We start from the raw sequence: 15,471 nt of genomic DNA, 5'->3' as shown, positions 1-15,471 counted from the left end.
AAACAACTTCCTTGAAATAATCAAGGAAGCTTACAGAATCTAATAACGAAACAAGAATTCAGCTTATTCATATTGAATTATATGTTTGTCACTTTGTCGGGGAGCGTTTTATTAAAATGTGAGAGCTCTTCCACCAAATTGAGCCTACTACATCATTCTCATCAATCTCAGCAAGGCAAATGGCTTCTTGGTTAGAGTGGGTGACAATGTTATCACACGTAAAGATGAAATTACCTACCTAGGTTCCATCCTGGAGGCTAATCTTTCCGGTGATAAAATGGCCACCAACGTAATCAAAAAAGTCAACCATAGAACAAGATTCCTCTACAGGATCTCCTCACTGGTCAACAAAAACACCTTGAAGACCTTAACAGGAGCCCTTGTACAGGGTTTCTTTGACTATGCATGCACCTCCTGGTACCACAGCACCTCAAAGGCCCTTAAAACCAGGCTCCAGACTTCCCAAAACAAACTGGTCAGGCTCCTACTTGATCTAGCCCCCCGAACCCACCTCACCCCTGCCCACTTCGACAGGCTGGAATGGCTTAGGGTCGACGACAGAGTACAGCAACTTGCAATGGGTCTGGTCCACAAGATTCGATACACCACCAAGATACCCATGTACCTGTCTAGATACTTCCTTAATGTTAACGAAGTCCACACCCACAACACCAGAGGGAGTGCAACGAACCATGTACAACCCAGATTCGGCACAAACAAGGGACTAAATTCTTTTCGCTCCTATGCCACCAAAATGTGGAACGCCCTACCAACTGTCATTAAGACATGCGAATCCCTTGACTCCTTCAAAACCGCTCTCAAAGGGCACCTACGGATGGCTGCAATTCGAAACTGGCCCCCGTAAAATCTGAATCCCCCCCGCCCCCCCCCCTTTTTTCCCCTCACTGTATATATTTATTTTCCCTTTTTACCTCCTTTTTGATGAATTCCTGTTCTGTCTATAGAAGTGTCTATTTGTACGTCTCTAAATGTTTTGATGATTTGAACATGGTGGACCCTGTTGGAAACAAGTGTAATGCTTAATTGGGTCGTCCACTCACAGTTAACAGCCTTTGTATTGAGTTTGTGCTTGAAATGTACTGTAATTCTGCAAACTGTTAATAAATTCTTCAATCAATCAATCAATTCATTATATCAAGTCCAGAAGACATGTCAATGGTTCTTAGCTGGCTATGGACTAGAGTTAGTCAATAGCTAGAGTCCAAGAATTTAACAGGACAGGCTGAGGCTATGGCATTATTGGCATAGTAGGCTATTTATTAAATAATTGATTTATTTTTCTCTCCCAAATCTTCACACATATCACACTAAAGCAGGCATGCAGTTCTGTCCTAATATTTGGAAAAGTTATTGTAGATGTATTTTCCTTGAGAAACATTATCTTACATAGGCCTAAAGAAGGTTCTGTTATGACTATGAGATAAGGGATGCACTATATTGACATTTTGTCTGATATTCCATTTGATATGATATAGGAGGATGGATAGGCCTAATGAGTCAATGTGTTTCCTCCAACTGCGCCTTGGTCTGCCCCGGGGTCTCCTCCCAGTGGGACGTGCCTCGAGGACCTCCCTAGCGAGGCGCCCGAGAGGCATCCTAACCATGCCCAAACCACCTAAGCTGGCTCCTTTCCAGGCGAAGAAGCAGCGACTCTACTCCGAGTCTCTCTCGCGTGACTGAACTTCTCACCCTATCTCTAAGGGAGATAGGTCATAGGGAGTACTTTTTCCATCACTGATAATATATCCAATATCTTGCATCATCCTTTACAAAGACTAAGGCATGTGGTACTTACTAGCTATAAGGGAAAACATGAAAACTGGCGAACACCTTTTTAGTCTGCAAAATTAGTAGTTGGAAGTCTTAATAAATAAAGTACAGAATATGAACTTGTTGCTTGTCTGAAAAAAGGAAGTGATTAAAAAAAGAACTTGCAATGAGAAGGGTTTTGGGGAACAATGACATTGCCCAATGTCCTGTAATCATCAGTCAAGTCAGTCAATCAAGTCAGTTCAGTTCAACAGTTGTGATGTTCACACAACTCCTCCGCTATGTCTGACGTGCTTTACTCGGATGTTAAGTTCAACAATCCCAAAAGGACACACAAAGCTAATGGTGAGTTTGAAAATGTATTGAATGATGGATGATTGATTGATTGATTGATTGATTGATTGAGGGTTTCTGTTTCGTTGGGGTTGATTGTTATTGAATCTAGATAAATATAAATAAGGAAGTAAAAAAGGAGGAACAGACATATCTATTGATAAGTGTTGAACTAAGAAAGAAACAGTGTTGAAAGCAATGCAGTAAGCTTTTAATTGTATGTGAAATGTCAATATAGAGACAACTAGAAATGCACTGTCGAGGTGCAACAGGTCCTTTAGACCCGTTATTGACCTTATACCAACCTTGAAACGTACCTTAGTTACGTCACCATCAACAGCCAATAATGGACCACCACCATTCTTTTTTATTTTTATATATATATGTATTTTATTTGGAAACAGCAGAACAGTATAGAAGGCAAATGCCTTCTATACTGTCTTAGACATAGACAAGGACATAAGTGCATTTCCCAGGTTTTTTTCCTCCCCCCTTTTCCCTCCCTCCCCCCTCGTCCCCCGGACCAATATCATCCCCCCTCCAAGTGACACTATCTCCAAAGTCTCTGTATAGTCCTCGCTTTCTTCAGATGGATTACATATGGCATCAAGTCAACACGTAACAGGGGCAACAGGGCAACACTTCAGAGTGTACATTTCAGAGGGAGAAAAAGAAAAAAGAATGGGCAGAAAAGAAGAAAAGACGATGACAAAAATCAAGAAAAGTATTTACATTATTGCTGAGGGGAACAAAAACAAAAAAGCTTTGGACTTCGACCATGAGAGGAGGAAGGGTGTCTTAAACATTTTTTTAAAAGATCATAAAGCAGGCAATTAGGACCAGTGAGAACTGAGGATCACACAAAGTCTGCTCTCAGTGGAGCAATATGTACTATCCAGTTGTTCCAAATTTGGTAGAATTTGTCTAGTCTAGTTCTTAGGATGTACTGTATGTTAATTTCTCAATTTTGAAACCCACCACCATTCTTACGGACATAGATACATACAGTCATACATACATGTATACATACATATGTTACCTTTTACCCACCCAACATTGAAACATATCTTAATTACGTCACCATCAATAGCCAATTAGAGACATGCATACCATATACATACATACCACATTTGGTCCAGCCGACCACAATACTTGCGCGCTCTGCTTGCGCAAGTAATAATACCAGTAAGACGCCCAAAAAGGGCGAGGTCGCGTGCACGCATCCGTCTGGATGACAGCAGACTCCTAGGCGAGCTCTGGCGCTTTGGCATGGGGGGTCAGATCAACATATGGAATGAATTCTGTACTGTCCATATTTTATGGAGCGTGTCTGAGCGTGGTTTGATGAGGTCAGATCAACATATGGAATGTCAGAACAGGTCAGCTCCATATATGGAGATCTAAGGGTGACAGCGGGGGCAGTGTCTTGAGTGTACAGGGTTTGATGAGGGCCCAGGTAGGACCGGGCCTTAATCTTTGGGCCTGTTGAGAACGTGATGTCACAAGACCTGGGCACCAAGGGCTTTCCCATGTATGGGGATTTTGAGTGATACACTGACGGACAGGAAATGCACGATTCCATAGTTAACTGCGCCCTTCGGTCGCAATAAAGGAGGTAAATGTGAAGAAAGGTGAAATATGAGTAAAGTTTGAGTGAACATGAACAATATTTATTCATGAATGCAAGCTGTCAAAGCCTTTTGGCTGACCAAAAATGACAGATCTTTAATCAAATCAATATTTCATAATAAAATTCAACTGATGCTCTTTCAACTCAACTCTGCAGTCTATATGAACAGGCTACAGTAAAGCTCAAACAATTGTCTGTGATGTTACCCATGTTTTAAATGAAGAGTTTGTAGTACTTCTGTTCTGTCCTCTGGTAGAAGGTACAAAGAACCAAAGTACATCAGTTTTAAAAAAACGTTTGTACCAGCGTCAACTAAAATGTTGAATGAGGCTCTGAAACTGTGAGTTTATATTAACCATAGGCCTACTGTGTGCACTTGTGTAATGTTTTGTCTCCCCTGTGTTATGTATTTTTGTTGTCACTGATGTTTTGTTTGTGGCTGCAGCAGGGGTGAATGCCCAAGACAAATTTCCCTTGTGGACAATAAAGTTTACCTTGAACTTGATGATCTAAAAAAGCTGCATGCATTAACAGTTTTTGTTCATGTCTGTGTCAGCTTCAACATCAAATGAGAGCACATATTCTGAAGTCAGATTTCCCAGAGCTCAGGGCAATGATCCTTCCCAAAACCCCGCTGGTAGGTGTGAAGTATTCTTCTTCTATGGGCCAAAACTGAGAGGTCAAAGAAACCCTAAGAACATCCGGTCTGCCAAATTGAACTGAAATATTAATAGTTGATATTGAGGATACTGATAAAAGATAGAGGGAATACAATGTGGATTTCCACAAATTCCAATGAAATGCTGACATGTAGAGTAAATGTACAGTAAATGTCTGGACAAGGAAGTACAAAATAAGAAATGTCCTTGAAATGTATTAAGACACATTAAAAACCACAAAGTAAGAAAGTCTAATTGTATGACCTTCATGGTGTCCAGTAAGGACAGAAACGGCAATGTGGTTAGAGAAAACATTGAAAAGAATAAAATACTCAACACAATATTAATCATTTAGTGCTGCCAGTGCCATAGATGGCATATATAATTAATACTGTCCCTATTTCATCACATCACATGTTCAAAAGGTAATCCTGCGTCTCAGCCAGTGGGGTCAAAGGTTGCCTCATGGAGCTGTGATATAGTGAAAGTTGGACTGGGACTGGGACTTCTCTGTGCCCTCCTGTTAGCTGCATTGATTGCCGTAACTGTTCTGTGTGAGTATACAAAATACACTGTTGGCCTCCCATCACATATATTTTATTTTAATTAAGAGAATATCTGATGAATGTTTTTTTTCTTCAGATATGCAAACCAAAGACCCCACAGGTAAGATCAGATATGAGTTTGTACTGTATTAAATGTTGTGAAATGTTTAATATCTGACAAATGTTTGAACTTACTTACTTACACATACAGACGACCAAAAAATCCTACTACAAAAGAATCTCACAGGTAAGAGCAAAGGGCATATGATGTTGAGTTAATTTAATTTAAATAATAATTTATTTTAAGAAATTACACCAGCAGCAGAATTTATTTATATTATCATGTTCAGCTAAACTATATGAGAGTTGCGGCAGTCAATGTTGGTTAAAGATTGGTTGGTTAAAGATGTTCTTTCTTGCTTTAAAAGACACTACTAAGAAACTAACATCCTGCCAAGCAGAAAAGTTTTCTTGCCCACAGTGTATTCAACCACCAAATGGTAAATAATGACATTTTCTCATACATATTTACAATTGATAAAGTGATCCTCTCAATGTAAATGATGACATGAAATATCATGAGGTTATACCGTACGTGAAGTGATCGCTTCTTCAAACATCAATAACATTACAGGTTCCACTAAATATAACTCAGACAGTTTGTCTGAAGTATATGAGAGACAAGTAACAACAGTTCATACTGTATCAATAATGTGCAGTGTGTATTTCTTGTGTATGAAGTATTTCTTGAAGTGTTAAACTTTCCGCCTACTGTAAACCTCTTTAAAGAAACATGTACCAAACCATGTGAATCAGGCTGGGAGTCTGATAGAGGAAAGTGTTACTTGTTCTCCTCAAACAAATACACGTGGGAGCTGAGCAGGAATGACTGCACACTGCAAGGAGCAGACTTGGTTAAAATAGACAGTAAATCCGAACAGGTAAGATAGGATCAACGATTTAGAGCTGTACATTATACTGTTGTGAGTGTTGTCCTACATGTTACATCCTCAATTTCTTAGATGTGTTTTAGCAATAGTTGGTACAGTGGCCTAATACAGAATTTATTTACAGCATTATAATTTTCATCACAATTTTATATTCAGAGATTCCTACAAGGAAAATTGATGAAAAAAATGGCTGAAGCTGAAGACAAGTTCTGGATTGGACTGACCGATTCAAAGGAAGAGGGCAAATGGGTTTGGGCAGATGGCTCCCCACTACTGACTGAAAGGTTTGACTGTTTTAATTAATTAAAACTTTGATCTCCCGTTGTAGGTTAAAGGCAGGGTAAGTGATTTTCTTTGGTTAAAATAAATGTATTTTCAGGTCGGGATACCAATTTTATCCAATTAGGATAGAGAACGTTAACGCAGTCAGGATAAGTGGAATTGAAAGTGCTGACACAAAGAAATGAGCAGACATAATTGGAACTGGAACACTATAAACATTTAAGCTGATAAATGGCTCCTCTCTCCTGATTGGCTGAAATGTCGTCACCTATACCTGAAAATGGAGACTCATGTTACTGAAGAAACACTCTATAGTAATGATCACAATCAGAATATAGTGATTTACCGAAATACCTTAGTTTTAACCAAAAAATATCACTTACCCTACCTTTAATTAAATCGGCTTGCTTGGTGTTATAGTAATACTTTTCAATCTCTGTGATCTTATCTATGTTTAGTTTCTGGAGTAAGGGAGAGCCTGATAACTGGAAAGACATAAGGAATAAACGTCCTGGCGGTGAAGACTGTACAAGAATGGGGGAGACTGGTGCTCTGGAAGATACTTGGTTTGACGCATTCTGTGACATACCACACAAATACATTTGTGAGAAACAAGCAGACTCTGGCAAGAGGGTATGCGTCTCAATCTAACTTTACTATGCAGAATGTTTTCTATATTTATACTATTTTCAAATGTATAAATCTTTTTGAAAATAGCAGAGCTACAAGCTCACAATGCGTTGCGATGAGACACATTGTGAGCTTGTAGATCTGCTATTTTCAAATGGCCGAAGTGAAGTGGTGGCTGAAGTGGTTAATGTATGTTTTGTAATAATAATCAAAATCTACTAGTAACTAGTAACAAAAGTTGTCAAATGTAGTGGAGTAAAAGTACAATATTTGCCTCTGAAATGTAGTGGAGTGGAAATAAAAGTACTGAAAATTGTACATACTCAAGTAAAGTACAAATACCTCAAAAGTCTATTTAAGTACAGTACTTGAGTAAATGTACTTAGTTACTTTCCACCACTCGTAAATATATATATTCTTTTCATATTGTTCTTTTTTGTCTTTTATCTGTAAAAGCTAAAAGAATTTCTGGCCTTTGAACACCTTGTTATAATAGCATCCTCTTTCCCCTGCCCCCTCCTTTCTCTGTAAATAAACCTATTGATGCCAGTGTTTTTTTTCTTTATGTATAATTACTGATTATTTGTTATGCTTTTAGGCGCTGCTAGCATAAACTTTGACTGTAGATTACTACCTGTAGGCTACTTTTAACACATTTGTTGATATTAAGTATTCAATCAATCAATCAATAGATCGATCAATAGAGAATGTTTTATCCGTTCTGTCATGCCTTACAGTCTTTGGCTGCCATTACATCAACCTTTATCATGGCCACAAAGGGCAGCTAAAAACCATGAAGCATGGGTTGTAATTTTCACATTCATAGATTTTACACCACTGACATCATGCTGGAGTAAACCTTTTAGCAGACAACTTTGATGGCCTTTCAGAGACACACAGAAGACAGCTCAGTTTTTTTGGCTGGATATGGAACATTAGCCCTATAATAGATTGATTGTGGTAGTAGGTCACAATTGTGATAGTGTCACATTCAGTTCAATTCTTTAAAGTAAAAGAAACGATCGCTAACAAAGAAAGGAACTTGTTTTGAGGAACAATCCATTATTGCACATACTGTACAGTGTACAGTATGTGCAATAATGTACACACCCAAATGAAATGACTCAGTAGTACTCAATATAGTTTGCGTGTGATGCTGAGCCAATGTAAGTGTTATTTTATTTATGTGGTGACTTCAAATGTGCTGAGAAGTGACAGCAAATGTGTGAACCAAGAAGTAAAAAAGAGGAAGTTCCCTGGAATAGAAGGTGGTGGCTGTGAAAGAAGCCTAAAAGTATAAAGTCATAGATAGTAATTCAAATTTGATGGCCTGTTGTGTCCCTTGTGTGTCTACTAGATGATAGTTTAAAACCTTTTGGCAGCCTGCATAGTGCATATTCGACTACCGGTACTTTATTGCAGATTAATGCATGTCAGTGTGCGATAAATACAATATTCAACACAATGAACCATGGAGTGTTTCCAGAAATGCTTAGTTTAAACTAAAGAAGCTCAGCAAGTATCGTGAATTGTGACTTTAAATATAAATATTATTAAAAGAAAAGATAAAATCGATTTGAAGTTTGATTAACTTTGGCAGCAGCCCTAATACTTCTTCTTCACTACTGTACACATAAAGGTAGTTAACCTACAGTATGTACATGAAAAGGTTTGAGCACCACTGATATAGCAACATATGTTTTTCAGATTTTAAAAGCATGCATATATACATGCATCAATAAATAAAATAAACATATTGATATCATTTTATAAAATATAACAGAATCAATGATATGAGCGCTTGATCAAATAAATTCTGAACAACTCAGATATTTTGATTAGAGGTCAGAGATTGCACAATAAAGTGCAATTATCTCTGTGTATTTTGTAAAAACATACACTGAATAATCTATAGGTTTTCAACTTTCCCCCTAAATCTCTTGAACCTTTCAAGAGATTTAGGGGAAAGTTGAATGTACCAAACCATGTGCACCAGGCTGGGAGTCTCGGGGAAGAAAGTGTTACCGGTTCTCCTCTGACAAATACACTTGGGATCAGAGCAGGATTCGTTAAAATTCGAACAGGTATAAGATGGGATCAATTATGATACATTATACCTGTGTCCTACATGTTACATCCTCATTCTTTTAGATGTTTTAACAGTAATAAGGAATGGTGTTTCAATATAGAATTTACAGCATTCTAATTTAGATCACAATTTTATATTCAGATTCCTACAAGGAAAACTGATGCTAAAAATGGCTGAAGCTGAAGACATGTACTGGATTGGACTGACCGATTCAAAGGAAGAGGGCAAATGTAATTATAATGGAAGTCAATTTATTTGTCAGATCAGGCTGAAATCTTGCCTAAATTATAATTTGGGATTTTCTATATTAAAATAAATCTTACGTCATATCATACTGTTCTTTTTGTCGGCGACGACCTCTCCTGCGTGCCACTCCCCATTTCCTGTCAGTCTACTGTCCTCTCATAAAAGCACAAAAATGTATCTTCCAAAAAGAATAAAGAGGAAGTTCCCTGGAAGAACGTCATGAAACTTCATACATGCTTGCTTACAGTAGGCTACAGTATTCAGTCTGCCTGAACATGTCTTTTAATTTAATTTTACCTACATTGTCATATGGCTGTGTTTTGTATCATGTCCATCCATGTTTGTATTTTCTACAGTTCATGTAAAATGTTACTTTTTACTGGTTACCCATCAGCAAATAAAGGAGAAACAGCACTCTCAACAGTCTGTCTCGAGACAAAAAAATTATAAACATTTAGTTTGTACCTCTCCCGCAGTTGTTTACATATATTTCTAAATAATGTCAAAATAACAAATGATCTTGGTCATATTGATTACTGAGGGCAGTTGTGTTGTTCATTTACAGTAGTTCTATAACCAAAATATTAAAGCTAAATATCTAAATTTGCTGTGGGAAAAATAGATAAATTGTGGTCTTAACTTATTTTGAACTGAGGCGGATTCTAAAAACACCTTGTAAATCCTGGCCTAAATCTTCTGAAAAACTTCAAATATTTATATAGCAGCATCAAATATTTTAAACTTTTGAATACTGTAGGCCTACATACTGTACAGAAACCCCAAAAGGGGTTCCTGTCCAGAAGGTTTACAACACCAAAAGAGGTTCCCACCCAGAAAACAATACAAAGTGTTTATTTTAAGATGGTTTTCTTTTTATTTAAAAAGCATATGCATTACAAAATTCTACTCTGACAACATGAGTCTCTGACAACAGAAGGAAGGATATACAGTAGGCTACAGATACATAGCTTTAATGAACCATTAGAGGGTAGCACTTCCACACATTTTCAAAGTTTAACTATCAGAAACAAGCCCATGGGTTCAAATATGCAACATATAGAGACTCAGGGAATTAACAGGGTGTCTATGATTAACATTCCAATCATTCATGACTCATCACCATCTAACGGTGTTTATGATTAACATTGAAATCATGACCCATCATGCTCTAACGTCTTCAATGGCACCATGGGGAGTAAATGTAGAAAAATATTGGACCCACTTTTTATGAGCAGCTCGTCATGTTCACAATTAACATGCTTTGCATTTAACCCAAATTTGATTAAACTCCAATAGCTTTAACAATTTGGTACCACAGGAACTGAGAGATACAATGTACAGTAAATGGAAATGTTCACATTAAAAATAAAGTATGTATTCATCAGAATATTTAATTTTAGCCCAGAAAACTACCACAGACAAAAGGTCCTGTAATAGGACAAATGCAGTTTGTGGACACTCCAGGTTGTATGTGTGCTAAGGTTATGTATGCGTGTTAAAATGGGTTCCTACATAGATTGACAGTTAAGTGGCAGCTCTTAATAAATAAAGTACAGAATATGAACTTGTTGCTTGTCTGAAAAAAGGAAGTGATTAAAAAAAGAACTTGCAATGAGAAGGGGACGTGATTTGGGGAACAATGACATTGCATGTCCTGTAATCATCAGTCAGTTCAGTTCAACAGTTGTGATGTTCACACAACTCCTCCGCTATGTCTGAAGTGCTTTACTACAACAATCCCAAAAGGACACACAAAGCTAATGATGAGTTTGAAAATGTATTGAATGATGGATGATTGATTGATTGATTGATTGAAGGTTTCTGTTTCGTTGGGGTTGATTGTTATTGAATCTAGATAAATATAAATAAGGAAGTAAAAAAGGAGGAACAGACATATCTATTGATAAGTGTTGAACTAAGAAAGAAACAGTGTTGAAAGCAATGCAGTAAGCTTTTAATTGTATGTGAAATGTCAATATAGAGACAACTAGAAATGCACTCTGTCGAGGTGCCAACTTGCGCATTGCACACAAGTAGGCCATACATGGCCTACTTGTGCGCAAGCAGAGCGAGCAAGTACTGCTACTAACTAATGTCTATCACAACTGCTGTTGTGATAGACATGTACCAAAGCATGTGACCACCATTCTTTTTTTTTAATATAGTATATATGTATGTTATTTGGAAAAAGCAGAACAGTATAGAAGGCATTTCTCTTAGACATAGACAAGGACATAAGTGCATTTCCCAGGTTTTTTTTCTCCCCCCTTTTCCCTCCCTCCCCCCTCCCCCCCGGACCAATGGGGCAACATCACTTCAGAATGTACATTTCAGAGGGAGAAAAAGAAAAAAGAATGGGCAGAAAAGAAGAAAAGACGATGACAAAAATCAAGAAAAGTATTTACATTATTGCTGAGGGGAACAAAAACAAACTAGAAAAAGTGCCCTTCTGGGCACAGGTCTCCACCAGGAGAATAGGAGTGTGTGTGTGTGTGATGTTTGGCAAAATGTTTAGGAGCAATATAAACGTGTGTGTGTGACGCGGCTTGGCCTGTTGTAGCGCCACCATGAGGCTGATTTGAAAACTGTCAAGTGGCATTTCTTCCAAAGCCTAGTGGGAATATGCATGCACAGTTTCACCACAATCGGACGCTGCGTTGGCGATTTGTACAAAGCGGGTACAAAGCGGGCTACTCCTGAAAAGTTTAGAAGCCAATCGTAGCCAATGAGGGTGGATTATGAGAAATCAAACAAATGAAGAGCATGTGTACCGATTTGCGTGAAATTTGGATAAAATCTGAAGGAGTAATATTAGAAAATGTGTTTTACATATGTCGGCCTCCTGGTGGCGCTATAAAGAGCATATGTGAAATATTTCAGGCAAAGGTTTTTCCTTGGCCTCTAGGGAGTTGGCATACAAAGTTATCCACAGATCCGTGCAGTTAGAGGTAAAACACTTTTGGGCCAGTTATAGCGCCACCATGAGGCTGAGTTGAAAATGTTCATGTGGCATTTCCTCCTCGGCCTAGTGGGAATGTGCGTGCACAATTTCACGGAAATCACACGATGTGTTCATGATTTGCAGCATTTTGTTTGAAACTGAGCACTCCTGCGAACTTTGGAAGACAATCTTAGCCAATCAGGATGGAGTCTGAGAAATCTGAAAGACCCGTTTCGTTGAATGGCTTTAGAGAGACTGTGTACCAATTTGCGTGATGTTTGGACAAAATCTGTAGGTGTACTGTCCAGAAACTTGTTTTGCACAAAGCGGCCTCCTGGTGGCGCTATAACTGGCCGTTCTGGAAATTATGGTGCAGAGGTTCATCGTTGGCATCGAGGGAGTGTGTGTGCAAAATTTGGCATCGACCGGGTTAACGGTGCCGGAGATTAGCTGTTCACAGACGGAAGGACGGACACACACACGGACACACGGACGGACGGACGGACGGACGGAGTGCAAAACATACTCTCTCCCCATGCCTTCGGCCTGGTGGAGACAATTAGTAGTGAAGATCATATAAACCCAAACATTTTATTGTGCAGAAGTACAAACAGTGGTGGAAAAAGTACTCAGATTTTCGACTTAAGTAAAAGTATCAATACTGCAGTATACAAATACTCTGAAAGACCGGAATTCAAAATGCACTTGAGTAAAAGTAGGCCTATACAAGTTCTGGCATTAAGATTTACTTAAAGTACCAAAAGTAAAAGTATTCATTATGTAGAATGTCTCATTTTTGTCTCAAGTTTTCAAATGTCTAAAAATCACTTGAAAATAGCAGATCTACAAGCTCACAATGCGTCACAATAATGTTAGCTTGTAGATCAAATGGCCGAATATTGGGCTGAAGTTACTTGTTACTGTAATAATAATAAAAATCTACTAAGTAACTAAAGTTTTCAAATAAATGTAGTGGAGTAAAAGTACAATATTTGGATCTGAGATGTAGTGGAGTAGAAATAATAGTATTTGAATTGGAAATACTCCATAAAGTACAAATACAGCAAAATTGTACTTAAGTGAAATTCTCAATTACTTTACACCACTGAGTACAAACTGTTGTAGCCATAACCACTTTAACGCATTGACACCAGGAAAGCATGTGTCATGTTAGAATTAAGCGTTAAAAAATAGAAGATATTCAAGCTGTCACAGCGCGTCACTTGGTGCCATGCACGCTGACGCTATGCGAGCTTGTACATCTGCTACAAGTGAGCTTGTACATCAGTGATTTTCACAAGTGTTGCCTCCTTCTTATGTTATAGTTTGTTGAAAAGGAAGGGTTGTCCGCACTGTGCGGACAACCCTTCCTTTTCATTGTACGTATATTTTTTGTTCAGCACCTGTAGAATTTCTGGAGATGTGCGTGCTTCCTTTTGGCTCCTAATAGTATAGTTTGTTGCATTCGTTTTGAGAGTGCTTTTTTTTCCAGGGGCACGGTGGCACAGTTGGTAGTGCTGTCGCCTCACAGCTAGAAGGTTTGATACCTCGATCAAAATCGAGGGATAAAAAAAAATAAAAAAATAGAGTGCTTTTTTGTAATTCTTGTATTGGTAGCCTATTTCTCAATTTGCTGTCATCTGTGGACGGTAGCCCCCAGGGGATCCTGACCCACAGGTTGGAAACAAGTTTAACTACGTGAGTCCCTATAAAATAGCCGCTCTAAGCTCAGAGAGCGCGTTTTAAGTTTGTACATATGCTATTTTTGATCTTTTTGAATTTCTGGAATAAATGTGTTTAGTGTATGAATATTCATGAATATGTTTAAAATGTATGAATATTCATGAATAAATGTTGTTCAGATGTTCAGCTAGAAAGACATGACTATCTTAAAGGGATAGTTCAACCCAAAAAATATCTCTTTATTTAGGGCAGGGATTTTTACTGATTCATTTTGAATTCATTAATTATAGAAAAAATCACACCCGTGTGAACTGAGTGGTGTAAGGTTTTATATAGCATGATCAGCTGTGATGTGATGATTTGTGACCATGAAGTTGATTCAGCTGGAGTTTTTGTCCGATGTGAGGTATTATATAAGGTAAGGTATTATATAGCCTGATCAGCTCTGATCTGACGTAATGAAATCACACCCGGATGTGATTTCACAACTGGCTTTTTTTGTGCAGAAAAAATGAGCATGGTTGCTACGGTCATCCAGTTCACCCGGGTGTGATTTAATTACGTCAGAGATTATTTTGAACATAGCAACCATGCTCATATTTTCTGCACAAAAAAGCCAGTTGTAGGAGTGGTTTACACCACTCAAAAACGCAAGTTTTGTGCAGTTTGAAAGTATTGTTTTTTTAATACAGAAGGTCCTTTATAGGCTACCGATCCTGAATATATTCCTATAATTGTTGCTACAAATTGCACTGATCTGTACCACCTTGATAAAACAATAAACTATATTTTGTTGCTTAAGCTTATGTATTTATTCACTATTTATTGATTGACTCGTATACCAAGGACGCCATTTCCTTAAATTGGGTACACTCGTTGTTTGAGAGGTTTCAAGCCAGCATTTACATTTTAAAAAATCACACCCGTATGAAGTGAGAGGCGCTCTTATCAATCATATATCCCCATGCCGGCCAATCACTTTTCCGCCTTCGCTTTTCTGCCCTCACTTTTAGCTTCAATGTGTACTTTGCTCAGCCAATCAAATCATTGCTATGGGGTGATCAGCCAATCACAAGCCAATGTTTGTGTTCACCCACACCTGGAAAGCTGGGTATAGGAGGGGCTAGCACCCCTCAAAGACTGTCTCAGCGTTTTCAGTAAGATGCTTTGTCTGCTGAATTGTATGTGTTGATGTTTAATGATGATGTACAGAACCAGATTTAATTGAATACCGGTATTCAATATTTGACATTCAATGTTCTTTTTCTACAAATGAGTCTGACTTGACTTGATTTACTTTCCACAAATACCTTAAACATGATTCAGTGTTTCTATAAAATTCAAGTAAACAAAAACGTTAACAGTATATTTTGTTGGAAATCTGGCCATCTGCAAAACTCACACTCATGAGAGTACATTTCGATTGATACATTAAACTTCTACCCCACTTGTACCTCAGAGGCAAATGTATTACTCCACTTTTGTTGCTATAGTTGATTGATTGAGTTACTTTGCATATTAATCAAAGTAGCCTATAAATAAAAGATATAGATTATGAATTGCATAAAGAACAGACCTGAATATAAGACCATTACTACTGTGAAAATGCAGTCTAAGTTGTAACTACATGGTTATACGAACAGATGGCAGCAATTCTCTCTAATAGAAAGCAAGGCCAGTCCTACCATGGGA

General features: G+C 38.0%; 1 long non-coding RNA gene across 1 annotated transcript; it reads left to right on the top strand.

The window, feature by feature from the left end:
* The first annotated feature begins 2,084 nt into the window (after nt 1-2,084).
* LOC306938576 lies at nt 2,085-7,351 on the top strand. The gene is made up of 8 exons (XR_013791751.1): nt 2,085-2,136; nt 4,311-4,391; nt 4,839-4,967; nt 5,056-5,205; nt 5,387-5,458; nt 5,748-5,899; nt 6,065-6,192; nt 6,649-7,351. It is a non-coding gene; the product is annotated as an uncharacterized lncRNA (long non-coding RNA).
* The last annotated feature ends 8,120 nt before the right edge of the window (nt 7,352-15,471 follow it).

The sequence above is a fragment of the Electrona antarctica genome (genome assembly GCF_951216825.1).
Source record: "Electrona antarctica genome assembly, chromosome: 15".
In the NCBI taxonomy this organism is placed as follows: domain Eukaryota; kingdom Metazoa; phylum Chordata; class Actinopteri; order Myctophiformes; family Myctophidae; genus Electrona; species Electrona antarctica.
This window is presented reverse-complemented; position numbering and strand designations above follow the sequence as displayed.